This window comes from Larus michahellis, chromosome 18, assembly GCF_964199755.1.
Source record: "Larus michahellis chromosome 18, bLarMic1.1, whole genome shotgun sequence".
Lineage (NCBI taxonomy): Eukaryota > Metazoa > Chordata > Aves > Charadriiformes > Laridae > Larus > Larus michahellis.
Window position 1 is genome coordinate 3,646,685 of NC_133913.1, and position 18,490 is coordinate 3,665,174.

Below are 18,490 nucleotides of genomic sequence, written 5' to 3' on the forward strand. Positions count from 1 at the left end.
GGAAAAAACATTAAGGAATATTTTAAGTATGTTTCCCCCCAGCTCTGTTTATAAGTTTTGGTTGTTATTAAAGCCATATTGCATTTATCAGTAATTTCTTCCTAACAGGGGACCGGAGGGAAGAGGCTGGTAAGGCATCTCGGAGGCGACCATAGGAAGGAGGAATAAAGAAAAGGAAAGGCCATTGGCATGTTCCCACTCCAAAGAACTTTCAAGGCGTTTTGAGAATTTTGACAGTATTTCCAAGAATTATCCTGAATCTTTTGTCTGCCTCTAGGGCTCAAACCGTTCTGGGAAGTTCTACCAAACTGCTACCACCTGTCAACACTAGACTGATGTGAGCACCCACGGGTCCCTTTTTTCAGTGTTTCTCCACCAAGGGTCTACGGCTCCCAGCACTTGAGTTGACCAAGAGGCTTCTCCTGCAGAAGTCCTGCTGGTAGACAGTGGATTACCGCTCCAGTTCCACCACCGCAACGGGTCTCCTGCAGTAGAAGCTCCAGCCCTGCTCAACACCTTGTGCTGGACTTCACTCGGGAAGATCCAAGAGGAGCTGCTCCTGGAAGACCATCGTGGCATTTACAACGTGTCTGAAGATAACACTCAACATCCACAAGCACGTTCTTCATTTTCACTTTAAAACTAGAGCACTGCAGAGCAGTTAGCATTAATTAACAGAGGGAAGATGAAAGGCTCTAGTAAGCAGGTAAAAACAGGGTAATCGTAACTCGCCCATCTTCCCTCGCTTCCCGAGTGCACGCGAGGCCACCGAGGGAGGAAAGTCACCAATCCCACTCAGGTGGCTTCACCCACGATTCCACATCAACTACACCAACATTCAAACTCTTAAAGCTTTTTAAACCCAGAGCAAAGGGAAAAGTGGGGATAAGGTCGAGGCAACGACGGGACGTCAGAAGAGGCACGAGGAACGTGCCCAGTCACACTATACCCTGGAGAAGCTATCAGGTCACAACACCCCTGAAAACAATCCCTCAGCATGCTGACTTATTCAAGACCATCTGCTTTTAAAACCCAATTTTACAACCAGACCTTGAAAGGAGAATCATGGGTTTCCAAGCACATGATTTTGTGCAACACCTCAGAAAAATAAGCCCAGCAAGAACACGGGAAGTTTTTGCTCTCAGAAGTCTTTGTGACTAGAGTTTCCTGGGGACAAACTGGGCACCTGTGCTTCCGGTGAGGTTCATGAGAAGATCTGGGGAGCTGCTCAGAGTCCTGGACACAGGAGGTATCAATAGCCTCTGCTTTGCCCACCCAGCTAAATGCTCATTCCAGCTCCTCTCCATGCCTTCCCACCAGCACATCTCCTTGCAGACACAAGTCCCCCCATGGCCACCCTTCTCAGGCCACCGAGTCCTGCACCCACCTGGCCACATCACCTCTGCCTTCGATCCCTCGGTGACACACACTTCTACCTTGCGTATGTATGTTCCCCGAATTACAGCTTAAACCCCTGACATTATATCCAAACTCCTGCACCTACTGTCTAGTTTCATCACGTGCCAAACCGCTCCGGGACTGCTCTTTATAGTTGCTGCGAGGTCTCCTTCCTTCCCCAGATCTCCTCCTACGAGGCGCTTGCCCAAACCCACCTGGGCGCCTTCCCCTTTTCCTACAACTTGCACAAGAAATGAAGACAGACGAGGTTACGGGTGGCCATGAGGAGACTTCAGTTCAATGTACGTAAAGGACAAATAACCCCTGTTTAGATGCAGGGCTCCCCCCAGCTGAGACCCCTTCACCCCCAAAGCTCTGTCCTACCACCACACAGGTTCTGCAGGGGATACGTACACAAAGGTGCTGCTGCGTCAGAAGCAGCAAAGGCAGAGCTACCCCGAAGGAAGTGAGTGTTATACCGATTCCCACTTCCCCTCTCCTCCCCCACTACGAATCAAGAGTGCAGCCGACTCTTGAATTCGTGTGGTTACAGAAGTCTTTTAGAAAAAAAAAAACAACCAAACAAAAGCAAAAAAAACCCCAACAAAACAAAACTGTTAGAATAAAATCCCTATACACTTAATTTTGCAACTGAAATATATCACCTATGCTTCTGACCTCAGCAGAGTAACTTAAAATGCAGGTGACTCAACACACCCTGAGCCCTAGAAATATTTTCCGCATCAAAAATGTCCGTCTACCAAAAGTTACACCTATTATGCATAACAGATCCTCTACATGCCTTTTCTTATCACCTTTCAACATTTTACAGTTGTAAGACAGATATTTACCAATTGAGAGAAGGATTTACATGAGAAGTAACTCTCAAGGCTTTAATTAAGGAAACGTGACAGGCAAGTACAGGACGATAAACTTATTGATAATCCAGCCATCACGTGCCGTTTGGCAGACTGTACGCTTATAGTGACCTACATTTGGGAAACAGGCTTTTTTTTAAAAAAAATATTAATGAAAAAAAGGTTGAGAACACACATAAGAACCACAGATTATTTTTTTTCAAATAAATACACGAGTACCTTCCACATATATTAACACTACAGACTCGCACCTAATCTCTCTGGGAAAAATAAGAACTTTAATATTAAGAACATCCCATACTTATACACCGGGGCAAATAAGAAAGATATTACTGAGCTTTTATAGCCTTTGTTTCTGACCAGAAGCCCTCCAGATTAAAAGAAAAGCTGCTGTTTCCACTTGCCGGTCCGCACAAGTGGCAGCATCTTTTGGTCAGCTCTGGAAACAGCAAGGTGAGGCCTCCTTCAAGAAGAATTTTCTCTTACGCCTGTGAATTCTCACTGGATCTAAATAAACCAAATCAATCGCACAATCGGAGGTAGAGAAGGTTTTACCAATACGATGTCAGAAAGAAAAACAAAAGCCACAAAGCCAGATTAACTGTCATCTCCCCACTCAAAAGTCTGGCAAGTTGAATAACCGTAAGGAAGAATGCCTTCACCTGGAAAACCAAGTGGCCGGAGATAAAAATACCCATCGCTATGGGTATGGGTATGTTAAGTTATTCTTCAGAACGAAGTTACCGCTTACAGTCATATAAAAAGAAACGTGGTTTAAAAAACAGTAATGGGACATTTGCACAAAGTAGCAGTTTGATCGAGACAAAAAAAAAAAAAAAAGAAAAAAAAAAGCAAGCTTTAATTGTGAAATCCGGGTCTCCCCCTATCCCGTATCTGAGAAATCTTGTTTTTCTTTCGCATAATCTGGGCAAGTTGCCCAGGAAATATGAAAACCTGAACTCAGGACTCAGGGAGCAAGTTAAACAAAAAACAGAATTGCCTTTTAATTTTAAAGGCACATTTTCATTCACTAGGTGCGGTCATACCAACCTTTGCTCAAAAGCCTAGGATTGTTACCAAAACTTTTAAACCCCTCCCCATAAATGGCACCACCTTAATATGTCAATATTTTAAAGCAAGGCACAGATTGTCACTACAAAGTCTTTTAGAGTGCCTTGCGTTAACCATCCACATCCTCAAGAGGAAATAAGAGAAGAGAGAGGAGCAGAATTAAGCATCTCCAACCACTAGATCCCTGCCCAATCTCAGACCAGCCTCCTGCTGTGTTTAAATACCTTATTTTGAATGGAGTTCATAACACAGTTCTCCGGGACGCGTCCGCTCAGCTAACGGCAGATCTCAGCTTTGACTGCTCCTCGGATCTCAGAGGAGAGAGAACAATCCACAAAGACTGCCATGGCAGCCACTGAAAACAAGAGGACGCGAACTCCAGAAGAGAGATACCCGTGTAAAAGGAGGCGATGTTCAATCACGCCTCCCAGATTCTTTTTTACAGGCCATAATTACAGCGGGAACCCGGTTTGCTGTTTCTCATTTAGCGTGAAGGCAACTGGAGGGTAACCTTTCCCATCGCACCTCTGTCGCTGCAGACCTCGGCAGGAAGTTATAAAGATTTCAGAGCGAGAACTCCCAACGTTTGATAGAGCTGAAACTTTAAGGTCCATCTCCTGCTAACGTCTCCGAGGCCTGAAGCACCTCCTGATACAGAAGGATACGTTTCACTTAAACTTTTTTTAAAATAGCTAGTTGGTTTTTTTGGTTTTTTAAAACACTTGTCTTTCCACTAAACCTGAAAAAAAAAAAAAAAGCTTGCAGCAAGGGATTAACTAAGGGACAGAAGAAGATGCGGCCTGTTCAGGCTGACAGCTACTCCCGCGCCGTCTCTTCAGGTGTGATTTTGTTACCTTTTTTCCTCGTTTTGTGAGCTAAACAGCGCAGTTTGACGATTAAATTCAGATAGCGCGCTGTCAAAACTCCGTCCTCCAGAATCAAGCCTTCCCGGCTATTAGCATATCCCATTTCGCTGTTTGTCTCGTTCTCTAAAGGGAGTTACACTTTGGCAGCTTTCTGCTCCCAGCGGTTCGTGGCAGGGGCAGATACACACTTATTTTCTAACTTTCTTTGAAACCTGAAGAGGACTTTATCCAAACTGTCCTCTGCCAAAAACGCGGCTCTGAACTCAGGCCGAAGAGGACAGGCGCAGGGTTTAATGGAATTATGTTTACTCAAGTCCTGCCTCACCAGGACTCTCGCTGATTTGCGAACGACAACTCCTTGGCCAGCTGAGAAAAAACAGAAAGCCTTTATTCCAATTTAAACGATTTGTTACACAAAACTACGTCCTTGAAGACGCAGCTAAACCGCTATTTACAGGGCCGGGAAGGATTCTCGCTCGAGTCTTTGCTGCTTTTCATTCCAGATAGATATTGTATTCCTGGAAGTTATGAGCAGGGACACGGTATTTATAAAATGCGGGAGCGGAAACGGCGCTTCTCAGATCACCTGCCTGCCCGACTGCTAAGAGGCTCTTTTTAATGAAATAATAAACACTTTTAAACCGAGGCATGCGTGCAGAACTTACTTATTATTTGGTCTAATCGGTATGTGATCCACCTGAGACACTTTCGCTGAATTAAATTCCCATTTAGGCAGAAGTGGGCCCACCTGTTTCCCCACACGGTCCAGTAGAAAAACAAACAAACACACACACAAAAATGCAAAAGCAGGTGCTGTTAAACAGGGATGGGCAGGGATATTGCTGACCTACTCTCAGAAAATAATTCCAGAAAAAATACAGTTTTCCAGAAAAGGAAAATTATATGGAAGGGGAGGTGGGGGGAGGCCCACAAATCAAAACACGTGCTGCTCGCCCTTCCTCCCCCCTCCCCAAGCTTCACCTTTTCCCTGCCTTGGTAGGACGGAACAAGTCCTTATCTTTACTTCGCTATACATTAAAAGTCTTATCCTCCCTGGAAAAGTCTTTTGAGGTTCCTAAGGACACGCACCACTCGCTGCCTGAGCAGAGAAAGGGTGGAGTGCTGAAACTCCAGAGACAGTCTTTGTTCCGAGGGTTCATTAGATAATGGCAGTTGCGTTCACAAAAACACAGCTATAAACAGGGCAAAAGGAAGTGACTTTGGTCAAAGAACTGCTCAGTTTTCACCCCTGCCTTGCGTGATGTCAGAATTTCACCAGTTCTCCAGTTACCGGATGATCTCTGAGAGCAAATGAGACTCGAATACAGCATTAAAAAAATAAAAGGACAAAAAAAAAAAAAAAAAAGAGGGAGGGAAAAAAAAAACCAATATAAAAGCAACACACAGACGCATCTGCCTGGTCATCTGCTGCTTTATCACCTCTGAAGAGGGAACACAAGTCATTCCCATCGCTAAATCATTACAAATCAGCTATAACAGTATCACAACCGAGTTCCACAATTAACTGCTCCTGCAGCATATCAATCCATTAAGCCCCACACAGCTGTGCTACCTTGGCAGTGGGGCTACAGAAAAAAAAAAAAAAACAAACCACCACAACAACATACCCATCCCTCCCGCGCCAAAAAACATGCCGCCCATCTCTTGCCTCCGACGGTGGCCGAGAGCGGACACCGCGGCAAGGGAAAGGATCCCAGTGCCATCGGGGGATCCCCCAGTTTCGCCTTTACAGCCCCCGCTCCGTCTCCCCCTTTGCCGGTTTAAAAGGCCGCTGGCTTCCTAATTAAAGAAATAATATGATCAGATCGAACAGCGTTGCTACCTGCACCAGAATGAAAATTCAAGAGGACTAGGCTAAAGCCGGGGGAAGAGCATCAGAGGTTTCCTCCATGAAAACAAAGGCCATAAAAGGGACAAATACAGTTTTAAAGAAAAAAGGCTTAGATACGAACAGATCGCTGGATTCCTAACTACAGCAGAGGATTAGTCACACACACGTAACACCTTAATTCCCCCCCAAAGTGTTTTTTTTTCCCCGTCGCCAGCAGGACCGTACCGGGGCTGAAAAACTCTCCGACTTTCCCACCTCCGAGACACAGGCTTTTACCTCCCCTTATTTTTAGAGGCACAAATCACACTGCACCCAACACATGACATGATGTAACCGCGAACACGGACGTGGCCCAAACCAGTTCAAAATATAATGGTCAGTCAAAACAAATAAAAAAAAATAAAAAAAAAAAAAAAAAAGCCCTGCAGTTCCTCCCATATCCTGACCGGTTTCATGGAAAACTACAGTTTGTCATTCAAGTGCATTTTACATAACAGGCAATATAATCTATACCGTGCCGGCGGTTTGATCCACCTGTACACAAATTTAATATGCAGAGAGGTAACACCTCGGTTTGTAAAGACCTTCTGCTTTTTTCTTTTTTTTCCGTAGAAAATAAGGCTAGTTTCCACTAAATCTGGCCGCCGTATTTTTTTTTTTTCTTTTTCGCTCGACCCTCATTTGTACCCCAAAGGAGGCAAATTTCTCTGTCATCAAGCACTGGGAGACGCTAATCCCGTGATGGAAGTAAACACACGTACAGATCGCGGAAAGGATTTCAGGACAGCCAGGCTCTGCCTGCTTGTTCTGAGAAAAAAAAAATAAAATAAAAAATAATTCCGGATCGGCAGGGCCGGTGCGAAAAAAAAAAAAAAAAAAAAAAAAATAAAAAATTTAAAAATAAATAAATAAAATTAAAAAAAAAAAAGCAACCGGAAAGTAAATACAGGAAAATGGCTTAAGGATGAAAAATTACGCTATTGTGCGCCCCGGGAAGGGGGGAGCGCGCCGTGACACATCCCCGCTGACAGCGCCGGAGCCCACCGGGGCAGCGGCACCCCCGGCCACCGCCGCCGGCGGGGCTGGGGACGGCCGAGCCGCGCTCCCCTCCGCGCGTTTTGCAAGATTGAGATTATGCAATTTAAAAAAAAAAAAATATATATTTTTTTTTTTCTGTTTACTTTTAAAACTTCGCGTGTGCCCCCCCCACCCCCCGGTCACAGACTGGTGATCCCCTCCCCGGTCAGGGAAGGATGATCCCAAACCACCACCCCACACACACACACACACACACACACACACACACACACACACACACACCCCCCCCGCCCGGTCCCTCTCCCTCCCCGGGGGTACCGGGGCCGCCGGCCACGTGAGGGGCCCGGCGGGACCCCGCCGCCCCCCCCCACGGGCGCCTCCGGGCCGGGGATTTCAATTTAAAGTGGCGCCATTCTCCCCCCCCCCCCCCCGCCGCACCCCGCCCCAGGGAACCGCAGCACCGGGGGCGGCGGGGATGGGGGGGAGCGGGCCACCGGGTCATTCCCCTCGCCGCGACCCCCGCCACCGGGAAGGGAGGGGAAGGGGGGGGGGGGGGCGCGAGGGGGGGAGCCGCCTCCCGCCGGGCGGAGAAGTTGGGGCGCGGCGGCCGCCCCGCAGCGGGGCCCGGCGGGGCGCGGCGGCGGCGGTAACAAAGGGGCGGCGGGGGGGAGGCGCGGGGCGGCGGGCGCGGAGCGGAACGAACGGCGCGGGGCGAGCGGCACCTACCACGTGACGAGCGGCGAGCGCGGTCCGGGCGGGCTCGGCCCCCCCCCGCCGAACGGGCGCAGTTTGCAAACAAACCCCGGCCCGGGGGCAGCCGCGGTGCCGCAAACCGGGGCGGCCGCCGCCAGCCCCGGCCGCAGCCCCGGCGCCCCCCCCCGCCCGCTCGGGCCCGCCCCGGCGGCAGGGGGGATGGGCTCGGCCGTCTCCCTCGGCGGGCGCAGAGCGGCGGCCGCAGTCCGGGGCTGGGGCGGGCGGGCGGCGGGGCTGCTTGAAGAGGGGGGTGGGGGGGGGGTGGGGAGCGGCCCCCCCACCCCCGGCTCGGAGCGCTGAGGCGGCGGCGGGGCGGGCCCGGCGGGGCGCGGCGGAGCGGGCGCTGCGGCGCTTTTCTTCTTTTCCCCCCTCTTCCCCCCCGCTCCGGGCGAGCGCGGCGGCGGCGCGGCTCGGAAAATGGCGGCCGGGCTCCTTCTCTGCCCTCCCCCTCCCGTCAGCCGGAGAATGCACCGGGGGGGGGGGGGAGGGAGGAGGAGGAGGAGGAGGAGGGAACGGGGAGGGGGGGCCGGCGCCGCAGCGCCCCCACTGGTCGCGCCGCGCACGGCGCCCGCCGCCCGCCCGCAGCCAGGGGGCCCCGCCGAGCCGCCGCCGCAGCGCCGGGCGCCCGCCGCGCGGAGGAGCTGCAGTGCGGGAGGGGCCGGGGCCGCCGCCGGGGAGGGGACATGGCAGCGGTGGGGGGGGAGGAAACACGACACGGGGCGGAGCCGCCGCCGCCACCGCCTATTGTCCGGCCGCCGCGTACGCCCCTGCGGGCGGCTGCCGGTCCCGCCGCCGCCCGCCAGGGGGCGCCACGCAGCGCGCAGGCGCGCTCGGCCCCGCGCGGGGGCGGGGGGGCGCGGGGCATGCTGGGAGATGTAGTCCAACACCCCGCGCCACCGCGGGGTCCGCCCCCTGCAGAAACTTTCACCGTTTCAAGCATTTCCCCCCTCAAAAAACCACTCCATCTCCTTTCTCCATCCACATCTGGCTCTCCGCCGAAAAACTTTCACCCTTTTAAGTGGGTTTTCTGCCCCAAAAACAACACTCTTCCCTCTCCACCTGCAGCCCCCAGGAGCTTTTTACTGGCTCGTTTCGCATTCCCCCTGCCAGGTGCTTCAGTTTTATTCCCCTAAAATCATGCGTAAGAATTCCATTAAAATCCTTAAAGTTCCCAGCATGCCAAAGCCAGCACAGTTTTGGGGGGTGTTACTGCAAAATCTGGTCACGGCCATGGGCTGACGACCCGAGGACCCCCCCCTTACTGCGCCCGTGGACAGAGATCCATCTCTCCCCTAGTCAAGGGCTACCAATGGGCTTTTTCCCCAGACACCACAGCGGTCGAACCCCAGGAGCGTGATCGACGTTGAGAAGGGGGTTTCTCCCCCCACCATCCAGCTACTTTCGCCCCCTCCTCGACAAACTCCAGGACGCACCGACAGGCAGCGCAGGCGGGAAAGAATTCGTTTTGGGAGTGCAGAAACCATTTCACCTCTTTGACCTTCGGTTTTTTGGCCATTTGCAGGAGGGTGACGCTGATCCATCCCCCTGCACAGGTTCATCCGACACACCAAATGCCACAAAACCGCCCCATTTTGCTGCCCGGCGAAGGCGCTCTCCCCCCTCAGGCGGGTCTACGGGATGATTTTGATTCGGTTTCTGTTGCAGCCAGCGCACTACTTCCCCCTCACTACAGCTATGCTGCCTCTACAGTGGGAATGCAGTTATGCCAATAAAAAAGCACTTTATACCAACATTTGTCTGCAACGGGAAAAAGCTACAACAGCGCGTGCTGTTACATACTGGCGGAGAGGAGCGCCTGCCCCAGGGAGCTGGGTTTAGAGAAAAAAAAAAAAAAAAAAAGAAAAACACAACCAAATAAGAGTTGTACTGTCTCGACTGCAGAATTAGGTAAGAACTATGAAGGCTGTTTCCGTAGGCAGTACAGGCAACCCCGCTCTGGTTACGCAGCACACGCAGACAGGTTTTTTTTCCCCCTCCTCTTGCTTCAAATCCCACCACCATGGGCGGGGGGGAAGCAACGCTCCCCTCCTTTAAGAAGGATTTGGAGATACAGAGTCAAGATACTACTATTGCTCTTTGAAATGCAATATACGGCTTAACAAATCACGCTGTGGAACTGGGTCTTTTTGGGTCAGGAAATCCACGGGCAACACATTTCATCATTTTTCTAAGGGCCTGGGCGGCCACCTACACTCACTGCCAAAACTGCCCCAGAGACCACATCCCAACCGTGCCTCTGCTGACCACCACAAGTGCTCAAAACTTAGCTCATAATTAAGTGTTTTTCAAGAAAAACGAGCCACTGAGGTCAGCAGAGAGGCCGGTGGTGGTTGCTGTGCCCCAGCAGGGAGCTGCAGCCGGTTCTGCTCCTGTCCCCTGCAGTCACAGCCCTCCCCTCCCGGGTGGCCGATCCCCGTCCCAACGCACCACTTACCCAGGCTCAGCAATTTCACGCCGAGCCTTGGAAAATGAGTCTGGAGACCTTGAACTGGGCTTCCAGTCAACGATGAAATGGTGCCAAGGAGGACAGCGTGTTATCAGCAACCCTGTATCCAGCACGGAACCGGGTCACAGGGAGGATAAATTCTATTCTTGAGGGTAACAGAAATACAGTTTCTGAAAGATATCACACAATGAATTCAGACTTCACGCTTTCTCCTGACCTGCTTCTCCCCACTGCATTCGAGCAGCTCTTTAGGAAGCCAGGACCCTACAACAGCATACATACCTTGGATTTTATTTATATATATTTTTTTTTAAAATACCTTGAATTCAGTCCAGCTAAAAAGCAGAAGTAGCAACAAATGCATTTCTATACTGGAACAGAAGAGGGAGGGCGGTCTGTCGTGGAGGAAGTTAAAAGAAATTCCCGTGCAAGGAAGTTTTTAATCATTTGTACATTCTGCAGTGCAGAATTTTCTGCTAATTGAGGCAAGGCTCCCCAAGAGCTGAGAGCTCCAGCCTGACAGCCTGGTACAGATCTGGATCTTCCTGCAGCGCAGACACATCTACAGCTTTCATCATCCAACCTGATCTGGAGATGATGTAGCAAAAATCGCCGTGCAGTCTAAGATAATACAACTTTGGCCTCTGGCACATCATATACCTTTTTATAGCCCTTCCAAGCTCCATTTTCCATGCAAAATAGCACCGCAACATCTCCTCCAGGTCACCCAGCTACTCCTGGACCAGCCGCCCTCGCCCACGAGTCCCTCCCACAGCTTCGTCACTACTCTTGAGACGCCCCATGTGGGCAAGAGGAGCTCTCCCCAGTGAATCCACATTTTTACAGCACCCTCCTTTAAATCTTTTGTTGAAGTCACCCCCCTTTCTGCAAAGCATCAAGAACATACAAACCACAGGGTTCAATACATGGCGTTATGTACTCAACTGCTCGTACCTGGTCATCACCTTGTCTTTCCCACACGCGTTCATTGCCTCTACCAATTAATCCTCATGACTCGCTTTGATTGTACCCACCTCTACGCAATAATTATACGCCTAGTTGTACATATATTAACAAATATACTAGGACACATGAAGGGAGACTCTTGAGCCTGCAAAGATACTAGATCGGCTTGAGAAACATCCTGAAGGTAGAGAAGGCAACAGCCACCAAAGAACACACTGATGAGACTCCCTACAGATACAACCACAACTTTTGCATCTTCATGTGCAATGTCATTAGATATCCCACCAAAAAGCAGCAAACTCGAGTGTCCGTGGCCACAGAGGCTTCAGAAGATGCAAGACTCATCTGGTTTAAAGCTAAATATAGGTAAGCTGTAGCAACAACAAGAAACCCTTGCAGTGATCATTGTTCTTCTGACATTCTTCAACATTAGAGAAAGCGTCCGATGACATTAAGAAAGCCGCTCCTTAGCTGTGACGGACACAGCACATCCCAGCCAGCTATTCTGAAAATGCTCACTAAGAATGAAAGAAAAAGAGCAAAGTCCTTAAAAAACAGAAAGTAGAGCCACGTGAAGGTAAATCATGCAGAGGCTGCTAGAGCTCAGCAACCCCGATACCTCCCTGGTCGGGGAGGTCTCTATTCTACTAACGTATCCCGAGGTCGAGCTACAAACCTGGATCTTCCTTGGGACGCTTCCAAATCAATGGATTAAGTTTTAATGTGCTTGATATAAACAGGAAGGTGACATACTAGTCACTTAAAAAGCCAACTGATGCACATAAGAAGTGCCACCACTTGTTTGAAAAGCCCCTTGATGATTTAGATCAAGCCACTTGATACAGACATTCATCGTTCCAAGGACAACACGCGTTGCTTGTTCTCACATTGGAGGCTCCATCGGTACCTCTCAAGGTCACAGCTCCATTGTTACCCATGCCAGGGGGGAAATTCTCTTCATCTGCTGCGAAGTTAAGGGGCATTTGATATTAAGACATAGCAATAAGCTATTTTGAATCAATTATGGTTTCCACTGTGAAACATATTTACGTGGTTTCTGTAGGGATGAGAGGCTGGGAATGTAAGACTTTAACGAAGGTAACTGTATGTTTGAGTGCCTGCCAGAGACGTTGGTCTCAGCGTGCCAAGAAATACTCGAATACTCCACGCTGTTGCATCAGACCGATGCACATTGTACAGAAGAGCCTGACTTCCCAAAGTCCTCATGGGAACTTCTATTTGTACCAGTTTGGGGAATACAGTGAAGAATTCCAAGGCAGAACGGCAAGCTGAGGACTCAGTAAAGCACCCTGAATTTTTAAGCCGTTATTCCAGCTGGGGACTGATAGCCAGGCTTTATCAATTTGCAGAGGGTAAAGCACCCAAATCCTCATTTAGTTGTAACCCTATATCACGTAGGTCCCCATGAATTGCCAACAATATTATCGCGTTGGCTTAGATCCATCCAAACCACGGGTATGAAACGGCACAAAAGATCCCAGAGATCCCAGATGCCTCAGATCCCATCAGTTTTCTTGGGTATTTGCTTAAGAAACACATGACGGCAGGAATTAAGGCAATGCTTCCTTATGGAAATCAATATGTTTTGTGCAGATTACGCTATACGATCCCAGACATTTAATGATGTGAGTAGTAAAATAAAATACAAATGACTAGCAGAATAAGTAAGGTAATGGCACACTTTTTAAAAGTTGAATTCTTCCCATTTCAGGTTATAGGTAGTTATATCGTGGGAGAGGAGGAGAAAAAAAAAAAATAAAGGCAAAAGAGGGGAATGTGATCCTGCACTAATCATGTAAAAGCCCACGTCTTATAAAACCATGAGACACAGGCTAATGGAGTGTTAGGGGACAACCCTTTCAAATCTCAACACTGAAATACACCTTACGGGTTAGGTATCGTTACAGCATAGAGATTTCACGCTTGTGTTCCCACTGCTCGGGGTAACGTTCAGTTCCACTGTATGATGGACAAATAGATTAAGGAGTTTTCATCTAAATAAAAGTTAGAAGGATTAGTTAGGAACCCAGCGACTGGTAAGCAGCTTGGGTATGGTACCAGCAGCACGGGGCTGAGGGGAAGACCAGGTTTACCCCTGCTGCACAACTCAACCCTTCCTCCGCCTTCCAGTTGGAAAGTCTCGGTGTACTTTCCTTTATCCGCCAGCCATGGCTAAGGCTCACTGAACATCTTCATAGATTCAATTTCTACCAAATCCTGCACCTCCCGCTCCCTCTCACGAGTCAACAGCAAACCCGAGACCTCCAGTCACTGCTGACACCAGGACACGGAAGTTCTCCCTCTGCCACAAGCAAGATTAACACTTGTTTTAAGAGTCTCTGTTCGTTAATTCACGTTATACGCTTCTTTTTCACGTGGCTTTTCACAGGTTCTCTAACAGGAGAATTAGTTTCTACTTCTGCTGTAGGGCACTTGGAACAATCCTATTGCTGTTTGGATTTCCAGACTCAGGGAAAAAAAAATTACTGCTCTATTGGTAGCTGCTTGTAATTCAGTTTAATCCCAAACCGGAGCAGCAGTTTAACCAGACTGAAGCATAGTCGATGACCAGGATATTAGATTATTTACTCCTTCGGTCATGCTCAAGAGTCAGCTAGCATCTTGAGATCAGAGCTGTGCTCCGAGCACGTCTGTTCCAGAGATAACACAATCTGCAAGTCTGAGCCCCGAATTTCAGGGTTTCACGCAAATTCCTCTGTCCCAGCCAAATCCACCTGCCTTCAAATCCTCAGCACCACAGGAAAACATCGGAGATCACAGGTGGAAAAAGTCAAGTCCCTCCATGTTCTCCTTATTAAGGATACCTCCTATGGCAAGTCAAGCGCAGCAGAACCAGTGCCCAGACAGGGAAACACCAGCAAGAGGAATAAGGCAGCGAGTGCCCCGTTTCTGCGACCACCACCACAGTACAGAGAGCTTTGGAGCAGCGGAGCCTGCACGTTTCTTCTTGTGCCCGTTAGGTGTGAAGGACCAGGCAGACGTTCCCTGCTCCTCTGCTCCCAGAAACCCTCCCTCCCCTCTGAGGAGCTGCAGGCAAAGAGCTTTACAAAACTTACAAACTTATAAGTTGCTCTATTCTATGACGAAAAAGCATTGCAAACTGTGACAATAATATTAGGCGCTAGAGTTTGAGCGCAACTCAGGGATACAGTGTACAAAAGCACTCAAATATGTATTAATCAGAGCTTTAAAGCAGTTGGCACAGGAACAGATGACACACTCATACACTCAAAAAACCAAGGTCCAACTCCATCCTGGCCACAAGAAGCAAACACCTCTGAGCGAAAATGCTGAGCAGAGTTATGTCGTGACACGACGACGGTCTGCACATCCCCCTCGGCACCCCCTCCAGCAGACGCTGGCTGGTTACACGTGACCCACTGCCACCACTCATTCCCCTCGGCTCCTGCCAGCCCACGGGATGCAGAAAGGACCCGGCTTCACCCTCCCACGTGCCCATCCCTGGCCCCTCCGCTGGGGAAAGCGGGTGCCTCCGGTGCCCTCCCAAAGCCGGAGCCAGGGTTCCCCCTCCAGCGGCCAGGCTGCACGGCATTGGCACTGCCTCCAGCTTCCCCAGCCACCAATATGAAGATGACACTGCCACTCCATTTCACAATAGCTTAAGTGGTCTTAAATTTTACCTTTTTTTTTTTTTACTCCGCCAAGTTTCCCAGACTGAAGCACGAGGCTAACGAGCTCGCGTTGGGAATCGCAAGGTTTTGCTAGACAGAGCAACACCTCTGCCGACTGCCACAGACCCTCACGAGTTGTCATACGCACCGAAACGCCAGGGCTGGCAACACCCGAGAGCGACCCAAGCGCCCACACGGGTGTCAAGCTCCACACAGCCACATGCCAAACCCCTCTTTGGACTTTGGAAATAAAGACCAGTTTCCAGAGAAGCTATCTGCCGATTTCCTACCAGTTTTCAGCAGTCCTACGAGCACAGGCTTCCCAGAAATTTAGTGATAACCTCCAAAACCTATAAGAGGGAGCTTTAATTCCTTTTTTAAAGCCCACACAACAACTTGCTGTTATTATGCATACACAGGATAAGAGCCTTTACTGTTGGGTTAGCCAACTGGAGATCAGATACCACAGCAGATTTGCCTAAGGTCAGAGTGAAAGGATTGAGTAAAGATTTTTGGTTTTCCCATTACAAGAGAATTTGTCTAAATTCAGCCTCCATAATTGGCCTAAAGTCAGGCTGCTTTGGCTTGTAGATTTATGAAAAGAGGGAAATATCCTTCCCTTTAGCACTTCCCTTTAGGTTTTACTCAGCTTCACAGAACTCGAGTGCTGTACCTGAGTGTTTAGGACACAATTCTTAATGTGTAGTAACATTAGCAAGGTAGGAAGTGACTTCTCAAAACAAGCATCAGCAAACCCTCGCCGCCTCCACTCCAGACCCAGAAGCACCACGGCTGCACCGCACGTCGGGAAGTCGGAGGCACGGAAATATCAGCGTGAAAACCTAGGTTTAGACCTTCAATTTTCATGGGATGAAGCCAAGACCACTCTGATGGGTACACACAAAACTCTCAATATTACATATATAAACCAGATCGTATCAGCAAGTAAAAAGGACCCAACTGCTGTAAACCCGGGGTTTAAGGATGCACACAATAAGGGGGAAAAAGAAGGAGATCTTTCTTTTTCTGGGCAAGTCACACCTTGATGTCTCGATGCTGTCACATACAAGGACAGGTAACACCAGGAAATACACCCGCACGCTCCCAAGAGGAGGCCACACGTCTCTTCACTACGTACCAGGCATTGGAACGGTTTTAGAGGAAAAAAAAAAAAAAAAACAACACCCTGCACGCACACGGGATGAAGCCACATTTTCAGCCGTATTCCCCAACCTCCATTTTAAAGTTCCGGATTGGCCAAGAAACTACGTGCGGGGCTCCAGACTCACCCCGCACCGCCAGAACCGACACGGCCGCCGGCAAAGGCGGCTCGGCCCCGCCGGTGTGGGGGCTGGCAGGACCCACAGCTTGGCCTGGCCGGGCGGGGAGGGGGACAGAGGGATGGCGGGGGGGGGCAGGGGACAGGCCGTACCTTGCTGGGCATCTTGGCCAGGCCCATCCTCGCCACCTGCGGTCCAAGCGGTCGGCACAGGGAAGGGCCTCGGGATCCTTCCAGCCTCCCCCGGCGCCTGGCAGCTCGGCAAGTTTCTTATTTATTTATTTGAGGAGATGGGAAAATAAATATCCGGGACCTGGGGAAAGAAAGAGCTGTCAGCAGAGGGGGCCGCGACCCCGGCTCCTCCGTAACGCCCCCCCCCCACCGCCCCCTCCCATCCCGCCCCGGGCCGGCCGGAGGGACGGGGCCCGGCCTGCGGGCCGGGGGTGCGGGGGGCTGCCACCCCCGGATCCTTCTAGAAGCCCCCCGGGCCCAGCTTCGTTTCCCCGGGCTAAAATGGAGGCCCGGGGCGGGAGGAGGAGAAGGAGGAGGGGGGTGGGGGGGTCCCCGCTCCGCACGGAGCCGGCCCGGCCCCCCCGGGCAGCGCGGCGGGGCGGAGCTCTCCCCGGCGCCCCGGGCCCTGCGGCCGGGCCCCCCCGTCTCGCAGCCACCCCCGGCCCCCAACTCCCCGGGCGGCCGCGGGCGGAGGGGGGGGGAAGCCGCCACCGCCCCCCCCCCCCCAGCCCCGCCGCGGCCCGGCCCCCGCAGCCAAGTTGCGGGACGGCGGTGGAGGGTGGGGGGCGCAGGACTTGGCCTGGCGCCGCCCGCGGGTGGAAGGGGGGAGGCGGCGGGCCCCGCTCGGTGCCGGTGTCCCCCCGCTGCGGCCCAGTCCCCCCCGCCGCCCCCCCGGGCCGCCCCGCACCGGCAGCGCCTCGCCCCGCACCTACCTGCGCCGCTCAACCAGCCTTGAAGTGGGGACCTTCCGCCCTCCCCCGCCCCCATTGGCTGAGCGCGGGGCATGGGCCCTCCCCATTGGCCGCCGAGGCGTCAATCAGCGCGGGAGGGGCGGGGCGGGCGGTGATTGATGCCGTGCCGCGGCTCGCCCCCTGCCCGCCCCCCCCCCCGCGCCCCGCACCCCCCGCGTCCCCGGGACCCCCCGGCCGCCGCCACCCCCCGCACCCCGCCGGGCCGCCCCCCCGCTCCCCCCCGCAGGCCCGGCCCGGCCCGGCCCCGAGGCCCCGGGCGCTGGGCCGGCTCCCGGGGCAGCCGCGGGTCCGGCCGGGCCGCGGGACCGGCGGGCGGGGGGCGGCGGCGGCCTCGCCGCGGGTGGGGGGGTCGGGGATGCGGAGGGGGGGCCGGCGGGCGGCGGGGCAGCGCTGCCCCGCGGGTGGCACCGGAGCGTGGCCCACGGGGGATGCGGGGTGTCCCGCGGGCCACAGGCCACTCGTGGCCCACGGGTGACATGGGGCTCACGTCCCACAGGTGCCGAGGCACGCCGGCCACGCAGCTGGCACCGGGCTCCTGGCCCACGGGTGACACCGGGCCCACGTCCCACAGATGACACCAGGCCCGTGTCCCATATGTGATGCTGGGCCTGCGTCCCACAGGTGACGTGGGCTCCTGTCCCACGAGTGACACCAGGCTTGTGTCCCATAGGTGACATGGGCTCCCATCCCATGGGTGACACCAGGTGTATGTCCCTCAGGTGACACAGGCTCTCGTCCAAGAGGTGACACCAGGCCCACATCCCACGGGTGACAAAGGCTCTTATCCCATGGGTAACACCAGGCCCATGTCCCATGGGTGACAAAGGCTCTTATTCCATAGGTGACATGGGCTCCCACCCCGTGGGTGACGTCAGGTGTATGTCCTATGGGTGACAAAGGCTCTTGTTCCATAGGTAACATGGGCTGTCACCCATCAGGTATATGTCCCACAGGTGACACAGGCTCTTGTCCCAGAGGTGACACAGGCTCCCACCCCATGGGTGACATCAGATGTGTGTCCCAAAGGTGACAAAAGGCTCTTATTCCATAGGTGACCCGGGCTGCCACCCCATGGGTGTCACCAGGTATGTGTCCTATAGGTGACACAAGCACCCACCCTATGGGTGACACCAGGGTCCTGTCCCACAGTTGACATGGGTCCCAGCCCCACGGGTGACCCCGGGGCTGCAGGAGGGCCAGCATCGCTGCCCCGTGTCCCCGTGCCCGGGCTGTCCCCGAGCCGTGTTGTGCCTCCCAGGCTCCAG

General features: G+C 52.4%; 1 protein-coding gene across 5 annotated transcripts in view; it reads right to left on the reverse strand.

The window, feature by feature from the left end:
- Nucleotides 1-17,212, reverse strand: part of KANSL1 (KAT8 regulatory NSL complex subunit 1) — a 105,571-nt gene extending 88,359 nt beyond the window's left edge. For 3 of the 5 annotated variants that reach the window (XM_074561821.1, XM_074561822.1, XM_074561816.1), the window contains exon 1: nucleotides 7,830-8,310. The gene's annotated coding sequence lies outside the window, so the exon portion shown is untranslated. Of the gene's footprint in view, nucleotides 1-7,829; nucleotides 8,312-16,395; nucleotides 16,556-17,186 lie in introns of those variants that run through there. The other 2 variants (XM_074561817.1, XM_074561819.1) reach the window with 2 other exon arrangements.
- Between the last annotated feature and the right edge of the window lie 1,278 nt (nucleotides 17,213-18,490).